This window comes from Tursiops truncatus, chromosome 16 (assembly GCF_011762595.2).
Source record: "Tursiops truncatus isolate mTurTru1 chromosome 16, mTurTru1.mat.Y, whole genome shotgun sequence".
NCBI classification, from domain to species: Eukaryota; Metazoa; Chordata; class Mammalia; order Artiodactyla; family Delphinidae; genus Tursiops; species Tursiops truncatus.
The window spans coordinates 37,057,927-37,076,769 of NC_047049.1; the positions used below are offsets into that span (position 1 = coordinate 37,057,927).

The following is an 18,843-nucleotide window of genomic DNA, read 5'->3' on the forward strand; positions in this document are numbered from 1 at the left end:
GAGAGATAAAGAGTTTCTCAGACAAACAAAACCTAAAGGAGTTCATATCACTAAACTGACATTACAAGAAATGTTAGAGGGACTTCTTTAAATGGAAAGAAAGAAGCCATAATTAGAAACAAGATAATTGTAAAAGAACAAATCTTACCGGTAAAGGTAAACATATAGTAAAGGTAGTGGGTCAACCACCTATAAAGCTAGTATGAAGGTTAAAAGAGAAAAGTAGTAAAATTACCTATATCTAAAATAATTAGTTAAGCAATATACAAAACAAAAAGATGTAAAATTTGACATTAAAAACATGAAACTGGGGTGGAGGTAAAAATGCAGTGCTTTTAGAATGCACTTTAACATAAACCATAAACTTAGAATAGACTGCTGTATACATATGTTGTAATATATGAACTCATGGGTACCACAAATTAAAAACCTAAAACAGATAGGCAAAAAATAAAGAGAAAGGAATACAAACTTAACACTAAAGCAAGTCATCAAATCACAAGGGAGGAGAATGAGAGAAGAAAGGAACAGAGAAGAACTACAAATAAATGGAAAGATACTATGTGTTTATGGATTGGAAAAATTAATATTGTTAAAATGTTCATACTACCCACAGCAATCTACAAATTCAATGTAACCTTATCAAGATATCAGTGACAGTTTTCACAGAACTGGAAGAAATAATCCTAAAATTTGTATGGAACCACAAAAAAAACCCTGAATAGACAAAGCAAGCTTAAGAAAGAACAAAGCTGGAGGTAGCATGCTCCCTGACTTCAAACTATATTACAAAACTATACTAATGAAAACAATAAGGCTCTGGCACAAAAACAGACACATAGATAAATGAAACAGAATGGAGAGCCAAGAAATAGACCCATACTTATATGATCAATTAACTTATGACAAATGACCCAAGAACATGCAGTGGGGAAAAGACAGTCTCTTCAAAAATGGTGTTTGGAAAACTGGATAGCTGCATGCAGAAGAATGAAACTGGACCACTTTATTATTTCATATACAAAAATACACCCAAAATGGATTAAAGACTTAAATGTATGACCTGAAACCACAAAACTCCTAGAAGAAAACATAGGCGGTGTGCTCTTTGCCTTCAGTCTTAGCAGTGTTTTCTGGATCTGTTTTCTCAGGCAAGGGCAACAAAAGCAAAACTAAACAAATGGGACTATATCAAACTAAAAATCTTTTGCACATGAAGGAAATCATCAACAAAATGAAAAGGCAGCCTATTGAATGGGAGAAGATATTTGCACATGATATATCTGGCAAGATTTTAATATTCAAAATATATAAAATACTCACAGAACTCAATATCAAAAAAATCAAACAATCAAGATTTTTTAAATTTTTTAAATTTTTAAAATTTTTTAAAAAATTGTTTAAATTTTTAAATCAAGATTTAAAAATGAGCAAAGGGATTTTGATTTTCTGAGGAGACATACAGGTGGCCAACAGAGACATGAAAAGATGTTCAACATCATTAATCATCAGGGGAAGGCAAATCAAAACCACAGTGAGATACCTCACATGTCAAAATGGCTATTATCAAAAAGACAACAAATAGCAAGTCTTGGCAAGGATGTAGAGAAAAGTGAACCCTCGTGCACTGTTGGTGGGAATGTGAATTGGTGCAGCCACTGTGGAAAACAGTATGGAGGTCCCTCAAAAAATTAATAAAACTACCATGCAATCAAGCATTTCCACTTCTGGATATTTAAAGAAAATGAAAACACTAATTTGAAAAGATGTATGACCTTTGTGTTTTTTTGCAGCATTATTTACAGTAGCCAAAATATGGAAGCAACCTAACTGTCCATTGGTAGGTGAATGGATAAAGAAGATGTGGTATATATAGATAATAGAATATTACTCAGCCATAAGAAAGAATAAAATCTTGTCATTTGTGACAACATGGCTGAACCTAGAGGGCATTATGCTAAGAGAAGTAAGTGAGACAGAGAAAAACAAATACCATATGATTTCACTTATATGTGGAATCTAAAACACAAAACATACAAACAGAACAAAACAGAAATAGACTCATAGATAAAGAGAACAAACTGGTGGTTGACAAAGTGAAGGGATTTGGGAATTGGGCAAAATAGCTGATGGGGATTAAGAGGTACAGGCTTCTAGTTATAAAATAAATAAGTCATGGGGATATAACGTACAACATAGAGAATATAGCCAATAATATTGTAATGACTTTGTATGGTGAGAGATGGTTACTAGACTTATTGTGGGGATAAATTTGTAATGTATATAACTGTCAAATTACTATGTTTTACACCTGAAATTAATATAATATTGCATTTCATCTATGCTTTAATAAAAAGGAAAAAAGAAGATAGTGCAGTCCAGTGTGGTAGATTTCTCAGTGTCTAAGTTGGAACTTGAATGCCATATTCAGAACCCAAGTACTGGTCACTTCCCAGGGCAAATCCTCTTTCTCATGGCATGGATAATGCAATGTTTAATATTACCTAAAATATATTTTTCCCTCATGTGATTTCCCAAAGACAGAACATAAAATTAAATTTCATGAAACTTAAAAAAAAAAGGAAAAGAAAAATGAGGAGAGCCTTGGAGATCTGTGGGACATCTTGAATACCAACATACATGCAATAGGAGTCCCAAATGAGAGGAAAGAGAGAAAGCAGCAGAGAAAGAAGACATTTGATGAAATAATGGCCAAAAACTTTCCAAATTTGAAAACCAACATTACTCCACAGATTCAAGAAACTCAATGAATCCTATAAGGAATAAACACAAAACCATACACACCTAGACGCATCATATTCAAACTGTTGAAAGCCAAAGAAAAAAAGAAAAACTTAAAATCAGTAAGAGAGAAACAGCCCATGACATGAGAAGAATTAATGCAATTAATGCCTGACTGTTCATTTGAAAGAATGGAGTCCAGAAAGCAGTTGAATGATATACTCAAAGGGCTGAAAGAAAAAATGTCAACCAAAAATTGTATATCCAGCAAAACTAGCCTTCAAAAATGAAGATGAGATAAATCATTCCAGATTAAAAAAAAAAAAAAAAAAAAGACTGAGAGAACTCATTGCTAGCAGATCTGTCTTACAAGAATACCACAGGACAAGAAATCTTGTCAGCTAAAAGGAAGTGACACTAAAAGATAACTCAAATTCACAGAAAGAAATGAAAAACACTGGAAATGATAAATATATGTTAATATAAAAGGCTATATAAGCATATTTCTACTCATGACTTCTGCAAAAGTCATAATATTCTATAAGGTAGTTATTATACTATACTGTTTCATTTACACATATATGTATACATTCATATATATGTAATATATAGGACAATAATAGCACAAAAATGGAGAGGGAATGGAACTATAAAGGAGCCAATTTTCTACATTTGACTCATTTATTAGTAATCTGCAGTTGACTGTGATAAGTCAAGATGCATATTGTAATCCCTAGAGCCTCCATTAAGAAAATAACTCCAAATAAAATCATTAAAAAAAATCAACACAGAAATTAAAATAGTACTCTAAAAATACACAACACAAAAAAGGCAGTAATGAAGGAATAAAACAAAAAAGACAGGATACATACAGACAACAAATAGCAAAATGAAAAATGTAAATCCACCCATGTTTATTAAATGTGAATGGTCTAAACATCTCAGTCAAAAGACATAGATTGTCATACTAGATTTTAAAAAGTAAGATCCAGCTATATACTCTCTACAGAGACACAAGTTAGATTCAAAGACAAACAAATCTATTTAAAGTAAATATGTGATTCAAACCCAGGTACTCTGGCTCCTCACTTGGCTGGAGAGATAGAATCTATATAGATAGATAGAAACAATACAAGGTAATGTAGTTACAGCTATGTGAAGTCAGGAAAAGGGAGAAGCCAGTTTGCACTTGTTTAGACAAGTAGTTCCAGCATTCTTAAAGAGATGGCCTGAACATGGAAGGGAGTACATTATAAGTGAGTTGTATAGGAATGAAGAGAACATATTTGGAGTGAACAGTTCATTCATTCATTCATTCATGTTAAGACCCTCCTATAGGCCATGTACTGTGCCATTTGCTGTGATATGAAAAAGCAGCAGATAGGAGTTTGACAAGCACAGAGAATGACAACACTGGGTGATAAATACTATAGAAGAGGAGTCGAGGAAGGATCGATTGTGCAGAGGATAAGCTGAAGTTCACAGAGGAAGCCTGTTATTCCTGGGTCTTAGTGGAGAGGTACAAATGAACCAATCCAAGAAGGGGCTGCAGGGTAAGTATGAGAGCATGTGAGAATAGTCACATGGTTCAGAGTAATGGAAGTGTTACCACAGAAGGTAATTGGAGGTAATTAGGGATTTGCAGCTGGAAAGGCTGAGTTGAGGATGGATGAGGCCTGCATATTGTGGGTTCATTCTTTATTTGGGGGAACAGTGGAGAGCCCTTAAGGATACCAACCTGCCCTGGAATGCTTTGATGACTAGAGGCAGGTAATGTTGGGGTGAAGTGAGACCACATGTAAAGGGATCTTTAGTGACAGAGTGAGTTATTTGGACTTGAGATGACAGGAAGTGAGGAACCATGTCATATGATTAAACCCAGCCATATAGTTAAAATCAGCAAGTGGGCCTGAGGTGTTGATTTCATAATGGCGTGATGGCAGTGGGAATAGAAAGGAAAGGAATCTGACCGGAGTATTGACAATATATTGCCAGGTATCAAAGACTGATTGGATATAAGGAATAAGAGAGAGGGAAGAGTCAGATGACCTCATGTTTTCAAGCCAGGGGCACTTGGAGACTAGGAAGACTGTGGCACTGGAAGCAGACATTAAGAAACAGGCACAAGGAACGTGTTTAAATGGGAGAAAGTAAATGTTTTTTTAAATGTTTGAAAGATAACATGAGAGCCTTTTGGAATAGATTCTAAAGTCTTTATTGATAGTGGTCCTTAGTCCACAAAGAACCCGAGGCAGCTGATTCTCAAATTTTAATGTTTGTAGGTTTAAAAAAAAAAGATAAAACCTAACCAGGATAAACATTAATCTATCTGGACCACATGGCCTCATAAAATTCCATGCATGCATTCAACATGTATTATGAACTCCTAGAGAGTATTACCTAGTGGATGGTGGCATAGATTAGAAGCAACAGTATGTGTTCTAGGGTTGGACAGAACTTGGGTCATATCCCAGCCCCTGCACAGGATAGCTGTGTGAAGTCAGCAAAATACTGACCCTCTCTGACCGCGAAATTCCTCAGCTGTGAAACAGAGACAATGGCAGTGCCCACCTCATAGGAAGATTGTGGGAATTAAGTGGGGCGATGCATATAAAACCTTTAGTCCGGTGCCAGGCACACAGAGGATGATCAGGGAGGGTGAGATGCTGCTGTTATTGTCTGTCATCATCTCTGAATCCCCTTTATCTCCATCAGCCCTGTCATCTCTATCATCAGTATCCCTGTTCACCATTTTCCTTTCCATCACTGTTATCATTGTCATCCCTGTGGTCACCATCATCACCATCATTTTTAGCCTCCATGGTGGAAATTCCTCAAGGTGATAGGCACCTGCTTTGTTGCTCTATTAGTTTTTCTGTGAACAAATACTGAATATTACTATTTAAGAGGCAAATCTAGACATGGAATGTCCCTGAATTGTTGCTCAGTTTAGGCCACACTGCGCCATTCTCCTGTTCTTTTCCTAATAATAAATAGTTATCATTTAATGATATTGATACAAAACTAAAATTTGCTTAAGTTATTCTTGTTTGGGTTAATCCAAAAATTTGAGTTTCATGTATATTATAGTAAGTTAACTGCTGCAAAAAAGTCATACTATTATTGCAGTCAACCTTTTTGTGGCAAAGGAACACAGCATAAAGCACTTACGGAGACATATCCCTTGTTCAAAAAAGATTTAATTAGATGTGAATTCCAGCAAACCTTACTAGTTAAGGAACGGCATTGCATTTGCTGTTTAACCATGCCTTGGGCTTGCATGTTTTGTGAACATCAGTACCCTAGCAAACACAAAATGGAGAACTGGCTTCTCTTACTCACCTCTCAACCCATTTATGCAGATTTTTAAAAAATAGATAATGGAAAGAATTTGGCTATCTTTTCTTTATTGCTGATACCTACATCTATAGGGGAAGTGATTCATGTTTAGGATGCATTCTTCTCAAACAATAATCAATGAGGGTAGTTTATACTGTGTCCAGACTTCTGCTTTGAAGCACTACAAGATTGTTGATTTAGAAAGTGGCTTTGATGAACATTCCTCAAGATAAAAGCATATTGCTTTTCAATATGTCACCTACTCATTTTGGACTATGGGGGAGCTTATTTTATGTACTCCCTTGTCCTCTTCCTAGCTATATGCATTCCAGCAAGTTTAAGGGTGGTACACAGTGAATGACTCAGCTGCTTCTCTGTGGAATCCATGGACCAGTGCCCACCTGCAAACATTTTGCTACCAATCTAGGATAGGATAAGTCAGAGATTGAGAGTAAGGGCTTAGAAATTTTCCTGGTAATTTGACATTGCAATGACATCCAAATATATGACTCTGTATTTAACAAAAATCTTAGTCATCAATTGATTGGAAGTTTTAAAAAATGAAAAACTGTAACAACAACCAAAACAAAGACAAAAACTAAATTCTGGTCCTTCACCACATTGGTCAACAGAACACTAGTTCTGTGGGATATTAATAGGTATTCCATAAAAAGTGCATACTACCCTTAAATAAGTTTGGGAAGAACTTATAAAATAAGTCTGGGTTCTTCAGGACTCCTCAGGGACTGCATTGCAAACCTCCTGGGTAGGAGAAGGGTAAGCAGAGTCTCTGATCTCATAAAACCCTGGATTTGTAGAGTATCTGCAGAGTGTCCTGTAGAGAAGACTATGAAAAAAATATTCCATAGCTATTTTTAACTTTTCAGTTATTTCTTACACAGCTTTAGTACAGCATTATGATTCTCCAAACTTGATTTTTTTCCTTATTTTTTAACTTTTGAAACATGCCCTATACTGTTACCACTGTAGTCAATGTTACCATTTTTCTAATATCATGGGTTTTTTTCTTTTAGTTAAAAAAATATATGACCGATTGGTCAAGACAAAGCCCCACCTCCTAGAAGTCAGAGACTACATTTTTCTTATGATTTCTGGATCATCACAGAGAATCTGGAATGAACCTCTGCAGTTTATGTGAGGGATGACTTGAAAATTATTGTATTGGAAAATTCTTCTTGGCATAGAAAGGTAAAATTAGGATCTGAAGGGACATTGGAATAAATCAGACATGGAAAGGTTTTTTAGTGCTACTCATGAAGGCAGAGGAAAAACGAAAGGGCAACTGAGGGTTAAAGAAGTCATTTAAAAGTACTTAAAGAAAATGTAGGGACCTTATGAAACTTAAAAGCTTTTGCACCGCAAAGGAAACCATAAACAAGATGAAAAGACAACCCTCAGAATGGGAGAAGATATTTGCAAACAAAGCAACTGACAAAGGATTAATCTCCAAAATATACAAACAGCTCAGGCAGCTCAATATCAAAAAAACAAACAACACAATACAGAAATGGGCAGAAGACCTAAATAGACATTTCTCCAAAGAAGATATACAGATTGCCAAGAAACACATGAAAGGATGTTCAACACCACTAATCATTAGAGAAATGCAAATCAAAACCACAATGAGGTATCACCTCACACTGGTCAGAATGGCCATCATCAAAAAATCTACAAACAGTAAATGCTGGAGAGGGTGTAGAGAAAAGGGAACCCTCTTGCTCTGTTGGAGGGAATGTCAATTGATACAACCACTATGGAGAACAGTATGGAGGTTCCTTAAAAAACTAAAAATAGAACTACCATACGACCCAGCAATCCCACTACTGGGCATATACCCTGAGAAAACCATAATTCAAAAAGAGTCATGTACCACAGTGTTCATTGCAGCACTATTTACAATAGTCAGGACATGGAAGCAACCTGTGTTCATCAACAGATGAATGGATAAAGAAGATTGGCACATATATACAATGGAATATTAGGCCATAAAAAGAAATGAAGTTGAGTTATTTGTAGTGAGGTGGATGGACCTAGAGACTGTCATACAGAGTGAAGTAAGTCAGAAAGAGGAAAGCAAATACCGTATGCTAACACATATATAAGGAATCTAAAAAAAAAACTGGCTCTGATGAACCTAGGGGCAGGACAGGAATAACGACGCAGACATAGAAAATGGACTTGAGGACACAGGGAGGGGAAGGGTAAACTGGGACCAAGTGAAAGAGTAGCATTGACATATATACACTACCAAATGTAAACTAGATAGCTAGTGGGAAGCAGCTGCACAGCACAGGGAGATCAGCTCGGTGCTTTGTGACCACCTAGAGGGGTGGGAGAGGGAGGGTGGGAGAGGGAGGGTGGGAGGGATGCGCAAGAGGGAGGGCATATGGGGATATATGTATACGTATAACTGATTCACTTTGTTATACAGCAGAAACTAACACAACATTGTAAAGCAATTATGCTCCAGTAAAGATGTTAAAAAATATAAAATAAAATAAAAATTAAAAAAAAATAATGAATGGAGTAGAAGCATCCAAAAAGAAACTGTAAAAGTGGTCTTTGAAAGGCTATCAGATATCAGCTCTGAAGCCAAGATCCAGTGCCAGGAACAAGTTATGGGGACGAGATTGCTTCACTTCCTAGTAGATTGGTCTCCCTTATTAAACCAGCACATCCTTCAAGTCCAGATTCTTTTTTTTCTCCTGGTTTGATAACATTAAAGCAGCTCTGTTGCTTGCTGGCCATTGCTTTGAGAGTGAGGCGCTAATAAAGTGTGGAGTAGGTGAAAATCCCCATGAAAGTAGGCAGACTCCACAGCTTCACGTTTGGAAAAGCCCCAGCGGAACGCCAGTGATGTCTTTTCTTTCTGTGTGCCCAAGCCTGCTGGCTTCCTCATCACGTTGCTTCACATAGCCGCCCTTTCTATACTCTTGAGTCTCAGCCTCATTTTCACCATTTTCTTCAAATATACACAGCGTTTTCCTATCTTGGGGGGCGGGGCGAGGGAAGCTGACAAATCTACGCTCTCTAGCTACTTTTTATTTCCCACTTTCTCGTTTTTGCAGAACTTCTTAAACAAGGTGTCTTATTTCCTTGCCACCTCCCCTCTCCTTAGTCTCAGGCACCTGGCTTTAATAACAATAATGACTGGAACTATGGCTGGCTTGACTGAGGGCTTACTCTGCACCAGGTTCAGTGCTTAGTGCTGAGCACACATTATTTCAGTGAATTCTCACAATAATCGTCTGTGTCAGGTATTACTCCTATCATAACTGTATAGATGAGATGCTCAGGCTTAGATGAAGCAACACAGCCACTATTGACCGGGCTGGGATTTAGCCCAGGTCTGACTGACCTCAGTGCATTCTCTTAACTACCTCTTTGTTTACTCAGAAGTGTCAGGAAAATGCTCCCAACTGAAGAGGTATTATTATAACCCATTTAAAGCACTTGCTCTTAACAAGGAGCATCACATTAACAAGCACCTCCTTGGGGGCATTTGCAAATTTGTAGACATTTGGTTGTCCTGAAGTTGGAGTTGGGAATGCTACTAGTATTTAATAGCTAAAACAAAGAGTGTAGTGGTGCGAACTGTCCTGCAATGCTGAGAACCACCTCATGCAACAGAGTTATCCTGCCTCACATGCCAGTGATGCCCCATTCAGAAACGATGATAATGGATGAGAATCTAATAATGGATTCAGAAAGCCTAAATAACTTCCCTGAATCTGGAGCCCTAAATCAAACTGATATCTGTCTGGCTCTAAAGCTTATGCTTTTTTCACTCTATTCAACACAGTACATTAAAATATTATCCATAATTTGATTTCCTCTCAGAATTATCATATTTTATATGTAACATCTCAAATATAATTTATTTAAAGAATAGTTAGCTAATTTCCTGATTGAATGTTCTTTTAATACATTTAATGGAGACAGCATGTATCATAGTGTTTGCCAGATTTTCAGAAGGATGCTAAAACTCAATGAGAGAAACCATCAACATTATATTAAATGAAGAAAGCTGCCTTATCTGGAGCATGCTGTCTTCTTTACTGTCAACCAGGAGTGGAAAGGACTCATTTAGGAAAGGAAAAAAAGGGGGATGGGGAAAGCTAGGTAAAGAGGTTAGTAGAGAGGAAAATATATATACTTGGATTTTTATTTAATTAGTCTTATATACCAAGCTCTGAGCTGTCACTTGTAATCTCTGCTGCTTCTTTTTAAAAAATCTTTTTCATAAACATACAAAAGCGTTGTCCACATTTAAATAAGATTCACATATAAAGGCATCTTTTAAATGTGCTTATTTCCAAAATATACGTCTTATTTTTTTTTGTAGCAGTTTTAGGCTGTGCTGGGCAAAAGACCTCGTTACACTTGCTAAAGGAGAGTTGTGCTTTTCATAATCATAGATTGCATACCTGGACCATACACTTGAACATGCCCAAGTCTGCACAATTTAGCCATCCTTTCCTAACATCAAGGCCCACCACCTTTTTTTTTGCCACCCCAAAAAAGTGCAGTAGCAGTTTCAGCTTCATTCTTGTACCTAACTTTGAAACTCCCATCCTGAATTGCCTGAAAGAAAAAAATGTCTGTTTCTTTATACCGTTTTTTCTCCTTCCTATTTTCACAACTTGAGATATATTTAAAATCAGATATACAAATGATTTTCTGGGAACTGCTGAAAACAGAGAATCTCGAACTTTAGTTATGATAAGAATATCTGGAGAGCTTGTTGAAAATGCAGATTTCCATACCCTGTCCTGGAGAACTGAATTTAGTAGCTCTTGAAGGGCGTAATATGCTTTGTCAGCAAGCTCCCCAGGTGATGGAGTGCAGGTGGTTCATGGACTGTACTTTGAAGACAATTGGTTTAGCATTTAGTAGGCCCTTGATAAATAGCTGTCGGATATATGAATGTATCTGAAGGCTGTCCTGACATCCTTATTTCTGTCAACAGAGGCTTTTACCTATAAACACATGAACTTGCAGTCCTAGAAGATGCGTTAACACTACTTCCCCCTTACTTTGTCCACCTGTTTTCATTGACTCTTGAAGTCTTACTGTGGTTGCTTCTCACTGTTTCTTGCACAGGTCCTTTCCATCTCCATAGCTATCACACTGCTTCAGGACCTCCTATTTCTGGCTTGTCAAAATATTCCCTGGAATCCAGATTCTTTTTACTCCAACTCAGCTTTTAAACCACTATCAATTAATAGTCCCCAATCCCATGCTTATCTGCATTGAAGACTCTTGACCCAAGCTACATTTCCACTTAACCTCCCTCTGCTCTCCTTCTCTTTAACCATACTAGTTTACACTCTTTTCCTTAATCGTGGTTTATGCATTTCCATCTCCCTATCTTTGCTCATGCCATTTCCCCATGGGCAGAAAAGGGTTAACTCAGCAGGCCTGGGTTGTTCAAACCATGCACCTTCCAAAGAAATGCCTGTCTTCAGTTCTAGTCCATGGCCAGCTCCTGGGAGATAACCTCTGAACCCCTGAAATTTTCTTCCTGATAAGTGTTTTTGTATGCCTAAGGCCTTGGACCCTACTATATTTATGGTAAAAACCTACTTGTATGCCTGAGGCCTTGGCATACCAGTTTGACCAGATAAGTGTATCCTGACAATGTGATTTATGGTGAAAACCTGTTTTGGCTATAGTGGGTGGCTAGACTCTGAGTAGCTGAGATCAGTCAAGTGGGCTCTACATGTCTATTGTGACTGACCCCCAGTAACAATCCTGGACACCAAGGCTCAAGTGAGCTTTCCTGGTTGGCAACATTTCACATGGGTTGTCACATGTTGTTGCTGGGAGTATTAAGTTTGTCCCCATAAGACTCCCCTGGGAAGGACACCTAGAAGCTTGTACCCGGTTTCTCCTGGGCTTCCCCCCTGTGCCTTTTCCCTTTGCTGATTTTGATCTGTATCCTTTGACTGTAATGAAACATAACCCAATAATATAACAGCTTTTCTGAGTCCTGTGAGTGCTTCTCATGAATCATCAAGCCAAAAGATGGTGTTGAGAACCCCTGACACACCCCCATAGGACTGCCTTCTCTTTTCTGCCTCACCATAGCCTAGTCATTTTCAAGTGCCTGCTAAAATTCCTTCCCTGCCACATTGCCTTTCCAGAAAGGCAGGCAGCAAGTAGCATCCTCTGCTGGTGATAGTGCCCACTGAAAACACTTTTCTGAAAAGAAATTTGGCAGTGTTAGAAAAACTTAAAATGGACATACTGTTGACCCAGCAGTTCCACTTTTTGGAGTTTATTTTATAGAAATCTTTACACAAGGGTGTACTGAATGTGTTGCTGTCTTGTTTGCAGAAGCAAAAATCAGAAATAACCCAATCATCCATTGATGGCAATATTAGTAGAATAATCCCTTAATTATTACTAATCCCAATGATAAAGCTCCCATTTACTGAGCACATTCTGTTCTAGCCCTGTGCTAAGTGCTGTACTTACAGTATTCCACTTAAATTTATAGCAAATCTTCCATGTAGGTAAATTATCCCCACTTAGACAAACACTGATGCACCTAGAGGTTAAATGAGGACACGTAGCTAAGGTCTGTATGACTCCATCCTTACAATTCATAGTAGGCTAATAAACAGTTGTTAATGAGCCCTGTATACTGGCATGGAAGGATGCCTATCATATATTATTAAGTTTAAAATTAAATTATGAAAATATTGTATAATATGTTACCATTTTTGTAAGCCATATCTATATATACACACATTTGCATAGGAACTAAAAAATGCAGTAAGATTCATTAATTTACTGAACAGGTAACAACTTCTTTTCTCCTAATATGCTAGAATGATGATTACATGATAAACTTGGCTACCCTCACGCAAGGGTATGAAAACAGGGAAGACAGAGATCTCAAATTAAAAATAAAAATTGTGTGCCTCCATTGGTAAAAGGGGAGGTACTCTTGATCCTAAATTTTGGGCAAAAAAAGTATTACTGTGTTAGTAATGCTACTAATATATTTATGAAAGGAAAGCGTGCCTGCATCCTTTCACGGATAGAAGCAGACAATGTATTAAATATCATTATACTTTTATATATAAATATACATAATTTTTTAGTTGTAGATAATTTAGAAAATTTTATTAAACATAATATTTTAGTTGTAGAAAATGTATAAAATGAAGCAAAGCACAAAGAAGAAAATAATGGACTGATCCATTATTTTCTTAGAGTAGCACTTCTTTTCTGTGTTCTAAAAAGGAATCTTATCAGCAGACATGCTAGCAGCTTTTCTCAAAAAAGAAAAGAAAAAGCAAAAAAAGAAAAGTTTTGTTGTTTAAATAAATTTGACAGACACTGCATGTTGCATGCTCTCCTTGTTCTAGTGGAAATGTGTTTATTAAATAGGACCTGAAAAAAAAAAAAAAGCCCTTCTTTATTCAGTATTTCTTGGATTATGTGACCATATAACTCCTCTTGACTGTCTATACCCAGGAAGCCCACAGAATGAAAGGTAACTCTTGCCTCTTCTTCTATCTTAGCAACCTGGTCACTGGCAGCAGCGATTTTCTCATCTTTGTCCAAAGAGGAATCAAGAGCCTCAGTTTAGTTGTCCCAATATTTGAACATTCAAGATGCCCAGGAATGATTCTAATTGACTCTACCTGAGCAACATGCCCCAAAGAGCCACTATGGAAAAGGAAATAAGATATCTTGATTGACCAGCCTGGGACATAGACTGAGTACTGTGGCCAGGGCACTATGCTCTATGATGGCCAAAATGGCAAGAATCACAAATATTAGAGTGGTGAGAATTAGTTGCCCCAAGACAAAGAGAGGAGGGAAAAGATGACAAAATACAGGATGTCTAATATGCTGCCTTACTCTCTTTTTCTGTACTTTTTGACTGAAACTCCTTGTGGGTTTTATAACAACAAATATTGTATATACATACCATATATTTATTCTCACGTTATATTTTTTCAGTTAATATAGCATGAAAATTTATTTTCCATTGACATTATTCTTCAAAAACATGAGCTTTTAGAGCTGCATATAGTCCATGTTGTGAATGAACTATCCTCAGTTTTGGTTTTAAAAAGTTCTAGGTTGCACATTCAGCATCAGGATTTCTTCTTGGTTCAACTCAACATTCAGACTCACAAGGCCACATTTGACATCATTCTACTCCAAAAGGTATAGGATAGGAACAGGGCTTGCTAGAAGGGCAGTGATGGTCATCCCTTTCCTATAGGAGTCCTTAGTAATTCATGTGCAAAACGATGAGATGCACATTAGGTAAGTGTGGGATCTGTCCTGGTTTAAAGGCCTTATTCCCCCCTAAAGAAGCCAGTAGCTCTTACAGCAAATCCATAGGGATAGGTTTCAGGGGCCTTGTAAAGGACACGTTCAGTTACAAGAGCCACACTCGGGGAAGCTCAAAGCTATGGTTCCTATCAGTTATTTATAGTTCTCCTAGTATAGATGCCACTTACCTGTCCAGGGTCAGTTTTCCCATAAGTTGTGTTGACTAGTTGTCAACATACTTGACATGCCCCCTCATCAGGTTACCAGGTGTTGACCTAAAACAAATAGACAGCCAGTTATTTCTCCAGCAAAAATGAGTTTGTTTGGAATAAGCAGAGAATTGCAGTTCAGGGTCTGCAATCATGGTGAGGCACGTGTAGGGCCCTACATAGCAAGGGAAGAACTCTTTTATAGAGGGGAAAAGGAAGTTGGGAGGGCTAGGGTAAACAAAGAGTCCATGGCTTTTCCTTGGCTGAGTCCTTGCCAAAAAGGAAGAGGAGTCTTTCTTCCTGTTGGACTCTGCTATCATTACAGGGTATGAGGACCCCCCTCTTTTGGTCTCCCAACTGTATTTAATTTAGGTTTCTGCTTATTAATTTTTTACACAGGTAACTAAAGATCAAATTCTCTTGAAGAAAGGGGGAAAGCTTTTGTTAACCATTTAACCACAGACATTCTTTTTTGTTTGGTTGGTTTTAGAGGGGATTTTTGTTTTTTGGGGTTTTTGTTTTGTTTTGTTTTCCATTAATAGGCTATTTTTTATTAATTTTTATTGGACTATAGTTGCTTTACAATGTAGTGTTAGTTTCTTTCTTTCTTTTTTTTTTACATTGCTCTGCAACTTTATTCACCCAACAATGTTACTGACATCGATCCACATCCACTGTAGAAACAGATCCACTTCAATCTTAACAGCTATGTGGATTCTACAATATGGCTGAACCATAACCTAACCAGTCCCTATTAATGCACATAAAAATTCTCTCGTTTTTTTGAAATTAAAAATTTTTTTTAAATTTTATTTTTTTATACAGCAGGTTCTTATTAGTCATCCATTTTATACATATCACTGTATACATGTCAATCACAATCTCCCAATTCATCACCCCCCCCACCCCCAACGGCTTTCCCCCCTTGGTGTCCATACGTTTGTTCTCTACATCTGTGTCTCAATTTCTGCCCTGCAAACTGGTTCATCTGTACCATTTTCCTAGGTTCCACAGATATGTGTTAATATACGGTATTTGTTTTTCTCTTTCTGACTGACTTCACTCTGTATGACAGTCTCTAGATCCATCCACGTCTCTACAAATGACCCAATTTCGTTCCATTTAATGGCTGAGTATTATTCCATCGTATATATGTACCACATCTTCTTTATCCATTCATCTGTTGATGGGCATTTAGGTTGTTTCCATGACCTGGCATAGTGCTGCAGTGAACATTGGGGTGCATGTGCCTTTTGAATTATGGTTTTCTCTGGGTATATGCTCAGTAGTGGGATTGCTGGGTCATATGGTAATTCTATTTTTAGTTCTTTAAGGAACCCCCATACTGTTCTCCATAGTGGCTGTATCAATTTACATTCTCACCAACAGTGCAAGGGGATTCCCTTTTCTCCACACCCTCTCCAGCATTTGTTGTTTGTAGATTTTCTGATGATGCCATTCTAACTGATGTAAGGTGATACCTCATTGTAGTTTTGATTTGCATTTCTCTAATAATTAGTGATGTTGAGCAGCTCTTCATGTGCTTCTTGGCCATCTGTATGTCCTCTTTGGAGAAATGTCTATTTAGGTCTTCTTCTGGGTTGTTTGTTTTTTTAATATTGAGCTGCATGAGCTGTTAATATATTTTGGAGATTAATCCTTTGTCCGTTGATTTGTTTGCAAATATTTTTTCCTATTCTGAGGGTTGTCTTTTCGTCTTATTAGTAGTTTCCTTTGCTGTGCAAAAGATTTTAAGTTTCATTAGGTCCCATTTGTTTATTTTTGTTTTTATTTCCATTACTCTAGTAGGTAGATCAAAAAAGATCTTGCTGCGATTTATGTCATAGAGTGTTCTTCCTATGTTTTCCCCTAAGAGTTTTATAGTGTCCGGTCTTACATTTAGGTCTCTAATCCATTTTGAGGTTTTTTTTTTGTGTATGGTGTTTGGGAGTGTTCTACTTTCATTCTTTCACATGTAGCTGTCCAGTTTTTTCAGCACCACTTATTGAAGAGAATGTCTTTTCTCCACTGTGTATGCTTGCCTCCTTTGTCATAGATTAGTTGACCATTGGTGCATGGGTTTATCTCTGGGCTTTCTATCCATTGATCTATATTTCTGTTTTTGTGCCAGTACCATATTGTCTTGATTACTATAGCTTTGTAGTATAGTCTGAAGTCAGGGAGTCTGATTCCTCCAGCTCCATTTTTTTCCCTCATGACTGCTTTGGCTATTCAGGGTCTTTTGTGTCTCCATACAAATTTTAAGACTTTTTGTTCTAGTTATGTAAAAAATTCCATTGGTAATTTGATAGGGATTGCATTGAATCTGTAGATTGCTTTGGTTAGTATAGTCATTTTCATAATATTGATTCTTCCAATCCAAGAACATGGTATATCTCTCCATCTGTTTGTGTCATCTTTGATTTCTTTCAACAGTGTCTTATAGTTTTCTGCGTACAGGTCTTTTGTCTCCCTAGGTAGGTTTATCCTAGGTATTTTAATCTTTTGTTTGCAGTGGTAAATGGGCGTGTTTCCTTAATTTCTCTTTCAGGTTTTTCATCATTAGTGTATAGGATTGCAAGAGATTTCTGTGCATTAATTTTGTATCCTGCAACTTTATCAAATTCATTGATTAGCTCTAGAAGTTTTCTGGTGGCATCTTTAGGATTCTCTGTGTGTAGTATCATGTCATCTACAAACAGTGACAGTTTCACTTCTTCTATTCCAATTTGTATTCCTTTTATTTCTTTTTCTTCTCTGATTGCCATGCCTAGGACTTACAAATCTATGTTGAATAATAGTGGCGAGAGTGGACATCCTTGTCTTGTTCCTGATCTTAGAGGAAATGCTTTCAGTTTTTCACCATTGAGAATGATGTTTGCTGTGGGTTTGTTGTGTATGGCCTTTATTATGTTGAGGTAGGTTCCCTCTATGCGCACTTTCTGGAGAGTTTTTATCATAAATGGGTGTTGAATTTTGTCAAAAGCTTTTTCTGCATCTATTGAGATGATCATATGGATTTTCTTCTTCAGTTTGTTAATATGGTGTATCACATTGATTGATTTGCATATACTGAAGAATCCTTGCATCCCTGGGATAAATCCCACTTGATCATGGTGTATGATCCTTTTAATGTGTTGTTGGATTCTGTTTGCTAGTATTTTGTTGAGGAATTTTGCATCTATATTCATCAGTGATATTGGTCTGTAATTTTCTTTTTTTGTAGTATCTTTGTCTGGTTTGGTATCAGGGTGATGGTGGCCTCATAGAATTTGTTTGGGAGTGTTCCTGCCTCTGCAATTTTTTGGAAGAGTTTGAGAAGGATGGGTGTTAGCGCTTCTCTAAATGTTTGATAGAATTCACCTGTGATGCCATCTGGTCCTGGACTTTTGTTTGTTGGAAGATTTTTAATCACAGTTTCAATTTCATTACTTGAGATTGGTCTGTTCATATTTTCTATTTCTTCCTGGTTCAATCTTGGAAGTTTATACCTTTCTAAGAATTTGTCCATTTCTTCCAGGTTGTCCATTTTATTGGCATAGAGTTGCTTGTAGTAGTCTCTTAAGATGCTTTGTATTTCTGCGATGTCTGTTGTAACTTCTCCTTATTCATTTCTAATTTTATTGATTTGAGTCCTCTCCCTCTTTTTCTTCATGGGTCTGGCTAAAGGTTTATCCATTTTGTTTGATAAGAACCAGCTATCAAAGAACTAGCTTTTAGTTTTATTGATCTTTGCTATTGCTTTCTTTGTTTCTATTTCATTTATTTCTACTGTGATCTTTATGATTTCTTTCCTTCTACTAACTTTGTGTTTTCTTTCTTCTTCTTTCTCTACTTTTTTTAGGCGTAAGGTTAGATTGTTTATTTGAAATTTTTCTTGTTTCTTGAGGTAGGCTTGTATTGCTATAAACTTCCCTCTTAGAACTGCTTTTGCTGCATCCCATAAGTTTTGGGTTGTCATGTTTTCGTTGTCATTTGTCTCTAGGTATTTTTTGATTTCCTCTTTGATTTCTTCAGAGATCTCTTGGTTATTTAGTAACGTATTGGTTAGCCTCCATATGTTTGTGTTTTTTACATTTTTTTCCCCTTTAATTCATTTCTAATCTCATAGAATTGTGGTCAGAAAAGATGCTTGATATGATTTCAATTTTCTTAAATTTACTGAGGCTTGATTTGTAACCCAAGATGTAATGTATCCTGGAGAATGTTCCATGTGCACCTGAGAAGAAAG

General features: G+C 36.9%; 1 protein-coding gene and 1 long non-coding RNA gene across 3 annotated transcripts in view; one reads left to right on the forward strand and one right to left on the reverse strand.

Moving 5' to 3' along the window:
• The window catches only part of RNLS (renalase, FAD dependent amine oxidase), a 279,164-nt gene that overhangs the window by 98,689 nt on the left and 161,632 nt on the right, over positions 1–18,843 (forward strand). The window lies entirely within an intron of this gene.
• The window catches only part of LOC117308482 (uncharacterized), a 431,073-nt gene that overhangs the window by 61,389 nt on the left and 350,841 nt on the right, over positions 1–18,843 (reverse strand). The window contains exon 5 of the long non-coding RNA XR_004522492.2: positions 14,592–14,678. This is a non-coding gene — a long non-coding RNA (uncharacterized lncRNA). The remainder of the gene's footprint in view (positions 1–14,591; positions 14,679–18,843) is intronic.